General features: G+C 35.7%; 1 long non-coding RNA gene across 2 annotated transcripts in view; it reads right to left on the bottom strand.

Moving 5' to 3' along the window:
* Positions 1-17322, bottom strand: part of LOC140849920 (uncharacterized) — a 71281-nt gene that overhangs the window by 22262 nt on the left and 31697 nt on the right. For both annotated transcript variants that reach the window (XR_012132320.1, XR_012132321.1), the window contains exon 2: positions 37-249. This is a non-coding gene — a long non-coding RNA (uncharacterized lncRNA). The remainder of the gene's footprint in view (positions 1-36; positions 250-17322) is intronic.

The following is a 17322-nucleotide window of genomic DNA, read 5'->3' on the forward strand; positions in this document are numbered from 1 at the left end:
ACATCCCTGAGGCTTATGTGTTCTCTTGAAACTTACGTGTTCCTCTCCATGTAACAACGCAAGTGGATGGTTTCTGCATAGGGTCTGTGGCCAGACATTACCAGCACGGAATGATGTGGTCTGAGAACGCACCAAACCCCAGGCTCCTCTGATGGCTGCAGTCACTCATAAATCACAGGTTTCCTGCCATGCTCTGATTGGCGTGTGACACTTTATTTTCTCAGAAGACATAGTGCAGTTGTGTTTTACCTAGTGAAAAGATGATATAAAATAATCTTATACCAGTGTCAAGAGACTTAACTAATTTAAAACACTTTTCTTCTTAACCAAACAGTAGTATACATAAAAGATGGTGGTATATTCCACCAAATACAGTAAAAGCCCCCAAAAAAAGTATTTCAAAGACTTGGATGACTCTGGTATGAATACCTACTCGGGGTAAAGAGGATAAGTGCAGGAAAGGAGAGTACAGGAAGGTAGAGAAAGAAGTGAATAGGCACAGAAGAGAGTCACCTGTTGGATGAAATCCAGTCCCTTAATCCCTGGACTCGGAAGAGAAAGGGAAGGGAAGGGAAAGGGAGGGGAGGAGAGGGAAGGGAACAGGGGAGAAAAAAAACTTAATATCACTCAGAAGTCACTGACCCAGAAAATAAGGATGTGGCACTTATGGGACTTGGAACCAAATCAGATCATCTGCTGGGAAGAATGAATTATGGCTAAGAAATATTCTGAAGAGAGTAGGCAGCTGGAATAGGATAGCAATTCTCAAGAACAAAAAGAAAAACTTGTCTGACTTCTGAAAAGAAAAAGCCAATAAGCACACAATAGATGTGCAGCTAGACAATGGGTGTATAGAAAATGCCCAAAACTTCTTGCCCAATTAGTTCACCAGTACTTTGTGGCTTTCTGGTAACCCACTGTTCTGAGGGCAGCAAACACAGGGCAAGACATTTTACAGATAGATGATAATGGCTTTCAGTGTTTCTCAAATGGACTCAAAGCCCATACTGTGTAAACTGCTAAAAGCCCATATGTAATTCTGAACCTCTTGCAGGCCCCCGATACTCTGTGTGCTGGTAATAATTACACAGACTGGATAATTAACTTCTGACATAAAAAGGAATGAAGGTAAGAGAAGAAAATGCAGACCTTATTGACTTTTACTTAAAGCAAGGGGACAAATTATCAAAAACCCTGGGGCATTTATTTGGGAAAAAAACCCACTGTATTCTATCTCTCCAATGTTTTCCTATTAGATGAGAAGAAATTTCTCCATGTTCACATTACTCTTCTGATATTTCCCCGTGTTACAGTCTTATTCATTTTAATTTTTGTTTAGATATTCTTGCCTTATGAATTCTTGATTCCTTGGAGAAGACATAGAACTAAGTTGCATGAGAGTATGTAGTGTCAACATTCACTCAGGAACAGAGGACTGACCTCCATCTGCAGTAAGAACAGGGGCTGCAATGAGCCCTCTGCATAATGCACTGTGTTGAAGAGCTGTCACTTCCATGAAAAAAGAATTTGAACAGCCTGGGGAAAGAGCAAGAAAGTCTTTCATCTGTCCGGGGCTCTAAGGAGATATAAGAATAAACTCAGGAGACATCAAACCCCATGCATGCAGGGTCTCAATCTACACTAAATATAAAGTAAGGCATCCCGAGATAAGAAATTAAGATACAGACTTATCCACAACCATTAAAAATGGTGATAAGAAATTAAGATACAGACTTATCCACAACCATTAAAAATGGTAAGATTCTGGCAGAAGCATCCATAAAACTACTCTAGGGATGTTTTCACAACTGGGGTCTCAAGAGACTCCTAGGGGGAAATGTAGCTCAGGTGAAGAACTCACAACAAACATTTTAAATCACCTAAGGAAAGGAAGTGCCATAAGGGACAAAACAGTTTCCAAACACAGATGAAGTTAGGCCCTGATTGCTGAAGAAGACAATGAAATAAGTTTTTAGAAATATTAAAAAGTAAAAGATGAAATTAGAACTATAATGAAAGACCAGAACACTATGAAGAAAGCTCCAGCTGAGCTTTAATAGCTGAAGAGAACTGCAAACATAAAAATGAAGCTATTATAATTTAAAATTCAATAGATGACAATAACCTCCACAGGAGATTAGGAAATATATATTTTCATAAGTAAAAATAACAAGCAGGTAGAAAACAGAATGGAATAAGAGGTCCCATATGTAATAGCATTGAAAAAAGATAAAATATCAATGACTAAATATAAGAAATGTATAAGATCATTATGAAGAAAACTTTAAACACCACTAAAAGACCCAAAAGAAGACCTGAAGAAATGGAAACATATACCATGTTCTTGAGAATGAAGACTCAGTATAATAATCTTAGTGCTCTTTAAAGAAATGTATAAATTTAACACAATCCCCAAAAATTAACTTTTAAAACTACATGATTTTATGTTAAAGTTCATATAGAAAAATAATCAAATAGAATAATCAGGAAAAAAGTTGGGTGAAAAAAAATCAATGGGGGAGATTATTTACCAGACATTAAAACATTTTATTAAATGTCAATAATCAAATCACTGTTGCAGTGGCAAATGAAAAGAACAAATAGAAAGCAAATCTGGGAATAGACACAAATATCTATGGTAATCTACTATATGGTAAAGATGAATTATCATACAAGTGGGGATAATAGACTAGTCAAGAAATGAAACTACATTGGGAAAATTCAGAAGCCATCTGAAAAAATAAAGTTAAATCCCTAATTCTTACCTCACACTAGCACAAATTACAAATGGAACAAAGATTTAAATATATTTTTAATGAAGTAATAAAACAAGAGAAGACATGGGGAAATTCCATAATAAGGTCTTTTTATCTATGATTCAGAATCCAGAATCTATCTGAGATGAGGTGGATATATATAAATACACAAAAATGTATGGAAATATTTTAGGCAATAAATATTATAAGCAAAAGCAAAGGATGACAAAAAAAATACTTTCAACTTATACTGGAGACAAAGAATAATAACCTCCCTAGTACATACAAGGTTCTTGGAAATTGATAAGGAAAAGAAAAACAATATAATAGTCAACAGATATGAACAGAGAGCTCACATAAATATAATGGCCCACCTAACACACTGAAGTGTCAACTTCAGGCAAAGAGAAAATAAATAAGTTGAAATTTATGGAGAAGGAAATTAGAGGCTATCTAATGCTATACATCTCAAATATTGATGAACACCATCACCAAGAAGTATTTCTATGAATTCTAAGGTCCAATATATAATCTATAAAATATGGTTCTCCAGGAAGATGGCTAAGCAATATATTTAAAATTAACAAACTCTATACCAAAGTCAGAGGTTCACTGGTCAAAAGTATACAGTAGTGTTTCTTGAAATATGGAAAAGTAATCTACCTCCAGTGCTTCAGAACATTAGAGATTCCTTGATCCTACCTAAATGTCTTTTAAGCTATCCCTCTGATGCTGGTGCCCTGGGAATCTGCATTTTAGCAAGCACCTCAGGTTATTCTGATATAAGGTTTTTAGAAACATTTGATGGATTGTTGATTTTTTTCTTTCTCACTGAGTAAGAACTGTGCTCAAGATATAGCTGGAGGGATGAAGGCTAAGTATAAGGTAAGAACTGATTAAATGTCGAAAGGTGTTTCCAAAGGAAGTTATAAAATCTGTTCTGGAAATGCTGAAAAATGCAGCCTTGCTTGGAAGCAGAAGGCTAAACTAATGACCTCTGGGAAGCATTCACAGCCCTATAATGCTTTAGATAAATTAAATACCCAAAAGTAAGTAAGAATAAGACATTGAATAGGTTTTTGGATGATACATTACTAATACAATAATGGGCTAGGCAGGAACAATTTTGGTGTTCCTTTGAAGCTGCACAAGTCTTCAAAAACTTTCAGACTAAAGAAGAAAAATGTGGTATCTTAAGCTTCTTTAGTTAGCCCACAGGATAGTAGCTGAGCAGAACATGTGCTTTATTTCAGCTGCACAGCTTGCCATGGCCTCCTGAGCTGATTTTGCCATTGTGATCTTGTTTTCCCCTAAGCATTACCTCTAGTACCTGGCAAACAGAACATACACAACTGGATTTAACATAGCCACACACACATTCAGAGCTTCCCCATAAACACAGTTTCATCCAAATAAATTAAAAGGGCCTGAAATTGAGAGAAGGCAGATGTTAATTTTCATTAAGCTCAAATTTTTGCAGCCCTGCTGCAATTATATAAAAGGGTTATCAACTTCAAGCAACTCCCTGACCCTTCTTAAACTTCACAGCATCCCATGTGTGTACATGTATACACACACACACACACACACACACACACAGGTATACCACGAAGCATGTTTTTTGAAAAAGAAAAGCAATTGTACTTGTACTAAAATGATCAACTACACATTCCTTCCAACCCAACCACTTTGTTTCATAGACTGAAAACATGAGTAAATATGTCATAAGGAGAAAAGACTGGGTTTAGAATTGAAACTCTGAGTTTTAATTTGGATTCTAACCTTTACTAGATATATCATTTATACCCTGTTGTATGTGTAGCAGCTTTAAAATGCCTTCAGTACATGATATTTTCAATAATAACTGAGGTAAAGATAAAATAAAGCAGGAATTGAAATAAAATCACTGTAATATCAGCACTCAAATAATGTCATTATTGCTGTAATATTTTGTTTTTATAGGCCACAAATTTAGTTCTGAACCTCTAGAAGACAATAAAATGAAAAAGCATGCTCAGTTACATGATTTGCAGAGTCCATAAGATCAAAACAACATTTTTCAAGAAAAGTCAACTATTACTGAGTCCAGTGAGAAATTTTTCCCATTGGGTTTTTATAATGAGGATTAATGCAGTGAACAGCATCCCTCAAAAGCCTTAGAATAAATGCAAGAATGAGTTGCTTATCATGTACTTCAGGTACATGATAAGCCAGAAGTACAATGTTCCAAAAGCACAATGCTGTAAAGCCAGTTCTACAAAGGAGACTAAATGATATTAGATACTGTCCCAGATGGTGTCTTGAAGTATCTAGAGTGGATGTTACCTCTGCACAGAAAATAGGCTACATTCAGCCTGTAGATATATTTTCTTTGGTCCATGTAAGGTTCTTTTTTTTATTATTGCCTACATTTAAATTAGGAGTTTCCAATAAAATTCAATTCCAACAAGCATTTTTAGTTAGTAGACCTAGCCCCAGGGGGCTGACATTCCCACATTAGGAGGTCACTGGGAATTAAGGAGCAGCTATTCCATAAGCCACTATCCCCTCTCTGCCCACCTCTGTCGTCAACTCTACCTGCTTGGCCTCTGTAACTCACATGAGTTTGAAACTTCTCCCCTGGAGAAATGGGTAGAATATATTTACCTCTGACAGGGAAGCATTAATATCTCTCTAAGCTTTGACTAAGTATTGAACAGCAACAAAACCCATGTGTGGCCTCCAGCAAGTGATTTAATCATCTCTGAGCCTCCGGTGCCTCACCTTAAAAAAGGAACCAATAATACTTACCCCACAGAGTTGAGATTATGAGGATTAAATGAGATGTTTAAAACACTTAACTGATAATTACTATTCAAATGAACCATATTATAACCAGAAATTATCCACAATGCTAGTTTACCTCATCTTAATCATATGGATTTTTAGGAATATTTTCTTTACCAGGTGATTTTTGGCTTTTGTGTAAATCTATACTATTTCTGTTACCTATTAGAGTAGAAATAGCTGTGTACCACTTCAGAATCCCCTTGGTCCACCTCTTACACCAGTCGCTCCTGCATTGACAAGTTCAATGGAGGTTCAACCAACTTAGTGCAAGTGCCACCTGGCAGCCCTCCACCTGGGGTCTCCTACCCCAGGGCTCCTCCAATATACAACATGGGATGTCATCAGAAAACAGCTTGACACTCATCAAACACATCCCAGAAGTTTAATGCCTTTGGAAGCACCCTTGACAAATAGGTAAATGGGAACTGATAGCTAACTACTCGACCTTTTGTCCTACAGATGAACAGTTCTAACACACATTTTATAAAGTTCTTCAGAAAGTCCTAGCAAGGATCAAGTACCAGTCAGCCACAACAGTGGCTGCCCCAGATACACATCACTGTTGTCTTTCCCTCATTCCCTGCTTCTATCTCACTGTCCTTCACTCCTGCTCCTTGATATTATTTCAAAATAACCCCCCTGTGTATAAGCTTTGTCTTCACATTTGCTTTCAGGGAAGTCCAGGTTTGGATATCTTCCAAAATATGTTCTTAAACAGAAATTATCCTTCAAAGGACTCCATCAAGAAAAGGAAAAGATAACCCAAAAAAATAGGAGAAAATTTTTCAAATCATATATCTGCTAAGGAATCTGTATCCAGAATAAAAAAGAAATCTCACACTTCAATAATGAAAAGTGAAATAACTCCTGACATTTCTCCAAAGATTTACAAGCGACCAATCAGCACATAAAAAGATGTGTGACATGAGTCATCAGGGAAATACAAATCAAAACCACAATGAGAAACTACTTCACGTACACTAAATGGCCAAAATCAAAAAGTCAGATAATATTAATTATTTACTTAAGTGTCAATGAGGGCGAGGAAGAATCAGAATCTTCAAACACTGTTGATGGGCATGTAAAATGGTGTAACCCCATGGGCAAACAATCTGGAAGTTCATTAAAGTTTAAAAATAAAGTTATCGTATGATCAAGCAACTACACTTCTATGAATATGTGAAGAGAATCAACACATATCAACCTGAGAAGTTGTACACGAATGTTGACAGCAGCAGCACCATTCACAATAGCCAAGAAGTGGAAACAACTCCAATGTCCACCAACTAAAGAATGAATAAATAAGGGTTGCCCACACTCCCCACTGTTATTCAACACAGTACTGGAGGTCCTAGCCATGGCAATTAGACAACACAAAGAAATACAAGGAATCCAGATTGGTAAAGAAGAAGTCAAACTGTCACTATTTGCAGATGACATGCTATTGTACAAAAAAACCCTAAAGACTCCACTTCAAAACTACTAGAACTAACATTGGAATTCAGCAAAGTTGCAGGATACAAAATTAACACACAGAAATCTGTGGCTTTCCTATACACTAACAATGAACTAATAGAAAGAGAAATCAGGAAAACAATTCCATTCACAATAGCATCAAAAAGAATAAAATACTTAGGAATAAACCTAACCAAGGAAGGGAAAGACCTATACCCTGAAAACTACAAGTCACTCTTAAGAGAAATTAAAGAGGACACTAACAAATGGAAACTCATCCCATGCTCCTGGCTAGGAAGAATTAATACCGTCAAAATGCCCATACTGCCCAAAGCAATATACAGATTCGATGCAATCCCTATCAAATTACCAACAGCATTCTTCAAGGAACTGGAACAAATAGTTCAAAAATTCATATGGAACCACCAAAGACTCGAATAGCCAAAGCAATCCTGAAAAGGAAGAATAAAGTGGGGGGTGGGGTCTCGCTCCTCAACTTTAAGCTCTACTACAAAGCCACAGTAATCAAGACAATTTGGTACTGGCACAAGAACAGAGCCACAGACCAGTGAAACATAATTGAGACTCCAAACATTAACCCAAACATATATGGCCAATTAATATACAATAAAGGAACCATGGACATACAATGGGGAAATGACAGTCTCTTCAACAGATGGTGCTGGCAAAACTGGACAGCTACATGTAAGAGAATGGAACTGGATCACTGTCAAATCCCATACACAAAAGTAAATTCAAAATGGATCAAAGACCTGAATGTAAGTCATGAAACCATAAAACTCTTAGAAAAAAAATAGGCAAAAATCTCATGGACATAAACATGAGTGACTTCTTCGTGAACATATCTCCCTGGGCAAGGGAAACAAAAGCAAAAATGAACAAATGGGACTATATCAAGCTAAAAAGCTTCTGAACAGCAAAGGACACCATCAATAGAACAAAAAGGTATCCTACTGTATGGGAGAATATATTCATAAATGACAGATCTGATAAAGGGTTGACATCCAAAATATATAAAGAGCTCACACACCTCAACAAACAAAAAGCAAATAATCCAATTAAAAAATGGGCAGAGAGCTGAGTAGACAGTTCTCTAAAGAAGAAATTCAGATGGCCAACAGACACATGAAAAGATGCTCCACATCGCTAGTCATCAGAGAAATGCTAATTAAAACCACAATGAGATATCATCTCACACCAGTAAGGATGGCTACCATCCAAAAGACAAACAACAACAAATGTTGGCAACGCTGTGGAGAAAGGGGAACCCTCCTACACTGCTGGTGCGAATGTAAACTAGTTCAACCATTGTGGAAAGCAGTATGGAGGTTCCTCAAAATGCTCAAAATAGAAATACCATTTGACCCAGGAATTCCACTCCTAGGAATTTACCCTAAGAATGCAGCAGCCCAGTTTGAAAAAGGCAGATGCACCCCTATGTTTATCACAGCACTATTTACAATAGCCAAGAAATGGAAGCAACCTAAATGTCCATCAGTAGATGAATGGATAAAGAAGATGTGGTACATATACACAATGGAATATTATTCAGCCATAAGAAGAAAACAAATCCTACCATTTGCAACAACGTGGCTGGAGCTAGAGGGTATTATGCTCAGTGAAATAAGCCAGGTGGAGAATGACAAATACCAAATGATTTCACTCATATGTGGAGTACAAGAACAAAGAAAAACTGAAGGAACAAAATAGCAGCAGAATCACAGAACCCACGAATGGGCTAATAGTTACCAAAGGGAAAGGAACTGGGGAGGTTGGGTGGGAAGGGAGAAAGAAGGGTGGGGAAAAAGAAAGGGGGCATTACGATTAGCATGTATAATGTGGAGGGGGTAGGGGTGGGCTCTGCAACACAGAGAAGACAAGTAGTAATTTACAGCACCTTACTACGCTGATGGACAGTGACTGTGAAAGGGTATGTGGGGGGACTTGGTGAAGGGGGGAGCCTAGTAAACATAATATTCTTCATGTAATTGTAAATTAATGATACCAAAATAAAAAATTAAATTTAAAAAAATAATTAATTAATTTTAAAAAAGAATGAATAAATAAACTTTGGTATATCTTTACAATGGAATACCATCCAGCAGTAAAAGGAAATGAAATATTAATATGTACTTAGTTAGGATGAACCTTGAAATATTATGCTAAGTGAAAAGCCAGTGAAAAGGACCACATAATGTTTGACTCCATTTATGTAAAAGGTCCAAAATAAGGAAATCTGAAAGTCGATCAGTGGTGGCTTAGTGCTGATGGGGATGGAGGAATCAAGGGGGTAGTAAAGTGGTAAAGGGATTTTCTTAGGGGTAATGAAGTATCCTAAAATTCATTTGTAGGGATGGATACAAAACTTTGTGAATATACTAAAAGCCATTGAATTCGTGAGTTGTTTGGGATATGCATTATATGGCAATAAAACTGCAAAAAGTAAAAGTCATCCCCATCTATATGCTGCCTATAAAAGACACATTTCAGACCTAAAAACAAATACAGACTGAAAGTTGAAGGGAATTGAAAAAGACATTCCATGCAAATGTAAGTGGACAAAAAAAGCTGGAGGAGCAATACTTACATCAGACAAAATAGACTTTAAAACAAAGAATGTAACAAGAGCCAAAGAAGGGCATTACATAATGATAAAGGATTAATCCGAACAAGAGGATATAACAATTAAAAATATACACCCAACATAGAAGCACCTACATATATAAAATAAATGTTAACAGATGTAAAAGGAAAATTGACATTAATAAAAAAATAATATTATTACTTACCACTTACATCAAAGAATAGATTATACATGTGGAAAATCAATAAGGAAACAGTGTCTTTGAATGACACACTAGAGCAAATGAACTTAATAGATATATACAGAGCATTCCATAAAAATCAGCAGAATACACACACTTTCCCAGTGCACATGAAATGTTCTCAAGGATAGATCACATGTTAGGCCACAAAAAATCTCAGTAAAGAGGAAGACCGAAATTGTACATAGCATCTTTTCTGAACACAGTGGTATAAAATGCAAAACCAGTTACAAGAAAAAAACTGGAAAAAAACACAGATACATAAAGGTTAAATAACATGCTACTAAACAATCAATGCATCGATGAAGAAATCAGAGAGGAAATCCAAAAATACATGGAGACAAAGGAAAATAGAAACACAATGGTTCAAAAGCCTTGGGATGCAGCAAAAGTAGTTCTAAGAGGGAAGTTTATAGCAATACAGGCCTATCTCAAGCTGAAACCAATCTCAAATAAACAATGTAACCTTAAAACTAAAGGAACTAGTAAAAGAAGAATAAATCCAAAGTTAGTAGAAGAGTAGAAAGAGGGACATAACAAAGATCAGAGCAGGAATAAATGAAATAGTGACTAAGAATGTCATAGAAAAAAATCAATGACATTAAGAGCTGGTTCTCTGAAAAGATAAACAAAACTGATAAACTTTAGCCAGCCTCATCAAAGAAAAGAGAGGACTCAAATAAATAAAATCAGAAATGAAAGAAGTTACATGAAGTCACAACTGACACCACAGAAATACAAAGAATTGTAAGAGAAGTCTGTGAAAATTATATGCCAATAAATTAGACAACCTAGAAGAAATGGATTAATTCTTAGAAAAATGATCTTCCAAGGCTGAATCAGAAAAAAATAGAAAATCTGGACAGACCAATTACAAGTAACAAAGTTAAATCATTAATCAAAAATTCCCAGCAAACTAAAATCCAGACCCAGATGGCTACACAGGCGAAGTCTACCAAACATTTAAAGAAGAGCTAATACCTATCCCTTTCAAATTATTCCAAAAAAATAGAAGACAAAGGAATGCTTCCAAACTTCTTCCATAAGTCCAGAAATACTGGTACCAAAACCAGAAAAAGACACTATGAAAAAAGAAAATCACAGGTCAATATTCTTGATGAATATAGATGTCAAAACCCTCAACAAAATATTAGTACATTGAATTCAAAAGTACATTAAAAGAATAATTAAGCATGATCAAATGGGATTTATTCCAGGGATGCCAGAATGATTTAACACCCACAAACCAATGTAATACACCACATTAACAAAAGGAGGATAAAAACGATATTATCATCTCAACAAATGCAGAAAAGTATTCAACAATATTCAACATCCACTCATGATAAAATCTCACAGCAAAGAGGGTACAGTGGGAACATAACTCAACCTTATAAAGGTCATAAATGACAAGCCCAGAGTTAACATCACATTCAATAGCAAAATGCTGATAGTTTTTCCTCTAAGATCAGGAACTAGACAAGAACAACTACTCTCACCACTCCTATTTGACATAGTACTAAAAGTTCTAGCCATAGCAGACAAGCAAAAGAAAGAAAAGGTATCCAGATTGGTAAGGAAGAAGTAAAACTCACTACTTAAAGAAAATATGATGCTATTTTTAGAAATCCCTAACAATTCCACCAAAAAACTACTAGAACTAATAAATGAATTCACTAAAGTCACAGGATACAAAATCAATATACAGAAATCTGTTGTTTCTATATAAAAATTACAAACTAGTAGAAAGAGAAATTAAGAAAACCATCTTATTTACAATTGCACCAAAAAAAATAAAATACCTAGGAATATATCTAACCAAGGAGGTGAAAAATCTGTACTCAGAAAACCATAAGACACTGATAAAAAAACTGAAGATAACATAAATAAATGGAAAGATATGCTGTGTTCATGAAATAAAGGAATTAATACTGTTAAAATGTCCATACTACCCAAATCCATGTACATATTCAGCACAAGCCTTATCAAAAACCAATGGCATTTTTTAAAGAACTAGAACAAATAATCCTAAAATTTGTACAGAATGACAAAAGACCCCAAATAGCCAAAGCAATCTTGAGAAGGAACAAAATTGGAGGTAGTATGTTCCTGATTTCAAACTATATTATAGAGCTGCAATAATCAAAAGAGTATGGTACTGGCACAAAAACAGACACATAGGTCAATGGAGCAGAAAAGAGAATCAAAAATAAACCCAAACTTAAATGGTTGACTCAATCTATGACAAAGAATATATAGTGGGATAAAGACAGCCTCTTCAATAAATGGTGTTAGGAAAACTGGACAGCTACATGCAAAACAATGAAACTGGATCACTTTCTTATATCATACAAAAAAATAAACTCTAAATGGATTAAAGGCCTAAATATAAGGCCTGAAACTGTAACACTCCTTAGAGAAAAAATAGGCAGCTCTGAGACATCAGCCTTAGCAATTTTTTTCTAGGTACATCTCCCCAGGTAAGGGAAACAAAAGCAAACTACATCAAACTAAAAAGCTTCTGCAAAGTGGAAGAAACCATCAAAATGAAAAAGTAACCTTCTGGATGGGAGAATATATTTGCAAGTGATATACCTAATAGGGGTTGATAGCCAAAACATATAAAGAACTCATATAACTCAACATCAAAAAAATCCAATTTAAAAATGCACAGAGTACCTGAATAGACATCTTTCTAAAGAAGAAATCAGATGGTCAACAGGCACATGAAAAGATGCTCAATGTCACTAATCATCAGGGAAATGCAAATCAAACACACAATGAGATATCACCTCACACCAGACAGAATGCCTAGTATCAACGAGACAGGAGACGAAAAGTGTTGGCCAGAATGTGGAGAAAAGGGAGCCTTCCTGCTCTGTTAGTGGGAATGCAAACTGGCGCAGCAGCTATGGAAGACAGCGTGGGGGTTCCTCAAATAATTTAACATAGAAATACTATTTGACCCAGTAACTCCACTTGCAGGTATTTACCTAAAGAAAACAAAAATACTAATTCAAAAAGATATACACACCCCTATATCTATTGCAGCATTATTTACAATAGCCAAAATATGGAGGCATCCTAAATGTCCATTGATAAATGAATGGATAAAGATATGGTGTGTGTGTGTATACACACACACACATACCATCCTTCCCTCCCACACTCTTGTGATTAAGTTCATACTCACATCCTCAAAGCCACACACCCCAAGAGATTAAAACCGGGCTTAGAATGCTTTAAGACTATTATTGTTCCTGAGGACTGAAGCTATAGAAGTAAGCAATACAGAAACCACACTCAAATTCCAAAACATGAAATAAGAAGCAAGGTGGGCATCTCCATGTAGTCAATATCCGAAATGACACAGAAAAGGTGGAAAGGTTTATGAAAAACTCCCTCACGTTGGTTTCACTGTGCATCACTCTAATTATCTTATGCCTTGGGTTCTACTTTGTATTTCATTTGGGGTTGGGTGGGGAGAAAAAATGAGTGCTCAGCCTTTTTGGAAAATGATATTTACCATATCTCAGCATAACAACAGACATTTCTGGCATTCTCCCTTTTTAGATCTAAATCTTCTGATACTCCATTTATGAGTATTCTTAGCCTTAAAGTGGAAGGAATTTATGCCAAGAAATTATTGTCATGGTAGCAAAAAAGAAGGATGTATTGCCTACAATCTTAGCTGCTGATAAAAAGAGTAGCTATATTTTTCAGACAGTTTGAGAATGGATTTGGACTTAAATTCCTCAGATTTAACATCAGGAAATACTGTCTCAACAAACAGTGATCCCAACTTATATCCAATGAGTTGAAATAAGTTGATTTAACTGCCCAATGTCAGCATATGAACCTGATCTCGGAAAGATGGATCAAGAATTATGATGTTTTATTGAATGATACTGGTTATTACTACTATTATCCTGAGTCTTTGTTATTTCCTTTTATCCTCAGCTTTCATCCAGACCTGCTGGGAAAATAGAAAGAGGAGAAAGAAGACTTGTTTACCATAATGTCTTTTCAAGCTGGGCACAGAGTTATTACAATTTTAGTCCAGAAATAGCCTGAATTAACTACAGAAAGGTGACCTATCCCTCACTTTACCTTTTCAAATCACAGGTAACAAGGGCTTGGAAATACAGTTCTTAGCTTTTCAACTTCTCCAAATTGGAAAAAAAAAAAAAAGGATCTTTAAAAAATTCACCCCATCAGGAAAAAAATCCCTCACCTCACATATATTTATAAATTTTATATAAACAAACTGTACTCATACTATATATACTATAAACATACAAAAAAGAAATTATAAATGAAAGATTAACATGGAATTTGGAGACAGTTTATTGTATCTATTAACAGTTTATTGTATCTACTAACAGCACTGAACTGTTTTTCTTGTACTAAAAATAATAATAAATATTTTAGTGAGGCAAAATAGGGGTGGTGTAATCACCTCATAATGCAATTAAAAAAGAAACTCAACTCATAAAATAGGGAAGGTGTCTGCTCTATCATTTTCTTATTATTCATTTGTGTCAGGATTTTCAATCTATAGTTCCTTTCCTGAAATATTAAGTCATTTAGCCATATTGTGAAGATTAGTTTAGCTAAAACTAGAGAATATAATTTGTAGCTTTTCTTAACCAGACAAGTAACATAGTAAATGCTGCAATATCCTAAAAACAAACCAAAAACTGAAGATATAACCACCAACCCTTCTAGGTTGTAGAATTTCCCTTGGGATGCATGACTGTCCAACATATAGACTCAGGTACAGCAGTCAACTCAGTAATTAAATGTAAGTAAATCTTAACTTCTTTCTTGCTACATTATAATGGATTTTTAAAAAGAAATGTTCTGATATTTTCATCTTATATCCCAAAGTATTTTGTGCATACTGTGGCATATACTTACTCATTTTGGAGGCCACTACTTTAGAAGTTAGCCTCCTTACAAAGTAACAACTCTGATTATATATCAAATCCTTGAAATAAAATAAACATTAAGAAATACATCATTAGAAACAGGGTTTACTACATGTTACAGGTACACAAAATAGAATGACTTAAACAAGACAGAATTTATTTCTGTCTCCCATAAACAGAGTTTGGACATAAGCAACCAAAAGCTAATTTGGCACTCCATGGTGTCAATCTCCTGTCTTGCTCCTCTGCCATTCCCACACATTTACCCTTCATGGTCCAAGTGGATACTTGTACTCCAGACACCACATCTACATTCCAACTAGCAACAAAGAGAAATAGACAAATAAAGACACTTTTCATAAGTTTCACACAATACTTTGATAACTCCCTATTGGAGAAAAATTATTCAAAAGTCTATACTTAGCTGCAAGGAATAATAAGGGATTTTATTCTGAAAGAAAGCAGCCAAGGGTCTCAGCCACAATATGTAAAGATGTATTGATACATATACAGAGAATTACAGGAGTTCTAACCTTTATCATCTTCTTACTCAACCACTGTGGTCCATTAGAAATAAAAACTCCTGACCTGTAAAGACTATCCAAACAAAATGGTCTAATGTCTCACAAAAATATAACAATCCAGTTGTAAAATAATAAAATTCCACAAAATACATTTCTTTCTCTTGAATACAGTCTAGTTTGAGAATTGTGGGATTATATTATAACAGAAAACCTTTTTTCCCAAAAATAACTTCATCTGCCTTCTAAGGGCAATATAGAGTTTTGCTTTAAAATGCACCTTTCTGAACTAGTGTCTACAATTTTGCATGTGGGAGCCATGCCAGAACTCAACTGTTCCACATAATAGAGGGCAAAAGTTGTGAGTTGAAGGAGGGCAGAGGGTAGAATCCAGGAGGAAAGGAGAGTAGCCATCAAAATAGAGCACTGACTGGAAAACATTCAAAGAGAGACTATCCATGGTACACTACTGAGAAAGGATTTCATTTAAAATGGATTTTGTTTTCTGTGGGGCATGAGATAGAAATCCCCTCCTTCCTCTTTTCTTCTTCAGTAAAATCTGCTTTGCTTACTCATGCATTTCTCATGACTGAAAGGAACTTGAAGTTGTGAATTCTGTGACCAGTTGACTTAGGGCTCTGATAAACATGGAAATTAGAGGACAAGGAAGGATTGACATGAAAAGGACAATAATGATGTAAAAAAAGAGACAATCACATACTCATTAAAGCCAAATTTATATACGATTACATAAAATAGATTAGGGACTTTCTTACTTTTCCTCTAATAGAACCAGAATTTAAATATGGATCTACTCCCATGCCTTGAAACATTTTTAAATGCATTTAAAATTTACATTGAACATTTTGCTTAAGGTTAGAAAGCTTTCCACACTGTAAAATCTTCAGGATTTATTTAAATGAATGCAGTGTAGTTTAAAGCATTGAATATGAAATGTCCTCTAAATAGGGTCTGCCTGAACAAAGCAAAGGCAGGAGAAAATGAGCAGAGACAATGAGGCTGATTCAGGGCAAAAAGGAGAGCAGTACACTTGCAACAGAGACAGGCAGGTCTGCACAGGCAAACTGAAGAAAAGGAGAAAAGTCCACTGGTATGTATAGAATCAGACTGGATCTTGGTAAAAAAAAAAAAAAAAAGTGAAAAGCCCACTGATATGTGAAGAGTCAGACTGGATGTTGGTCCGGGGAGAGATCATTTCCAAGACTCGGGCAAATGGCCCAGTAACTTCGTCACAGTCTCTGTTGACACTGCTGGCTGACGTCTATCCACAGCATACCTATCCCATCCAAGGACTGAGCTAGTGCTGATCACGTGACCTACAGGAAGCCAATAAGATGTAAGCAGAAATTGCTCCACTGAAGCTTTCGGGAAAGCTTTCTCATGGGGAAAGAAGCATGTGACATGCACATTGCCTTTCTTCTCCTGAGAAGGTAAAAGACACAGCAGCCATCTTACAACAAGAGTAAAAATCACAAATTAAGAATGGAAAATCAAGAAGACAGAAAGAGCCTGGATCACTATGAATGTCTGGACACCAAAGACAAAAACAAGAAATCTTATCTGTTTAAACCACTATTAATTTGGTTTTCTGTCACTTAACAACTGAATGAATTAATAACTGATTCAGACAGAATTTGGTGTCCAAGGGCAGGGTACTGCAAGTAAACCTAAAGGACAGAGTTGCCTAAGAAGAGGAGATAGTACCAAATATTAAAGACACAGACACTTCAGGCTGCAAGGTAGAGGCCTTTGTTATGTGGTGGTAGAACACTTGCTCAAATTGTGTCTTGACCCATTCTGGAATACAGACCAGGAGTTAACAACAGATGTAGTTTTAAAATGAGAGATTATGATGGTTAGTTCTTGAAATTTCAAGCCATGTCCTACAACAAAAGGATAAACTCAGATTATAGCAAGTCATTCTGCCAGCAGAAATGGAAAGGAAAGTAATAGAACATTACTG

The sequence above is a fragment of the Manis javanica genome, chromosome 6 (assembly GCF_040802235.1).
Source record: "Manis javanica isolate MJ-LG chromosome 6, MJ_LKY, whole genome shotgun sequence".
NCBI lineage: Eukaryota > Metazoa > Chordata > Mammalia > Pholidota > Manidae > Manis > Manis javanica.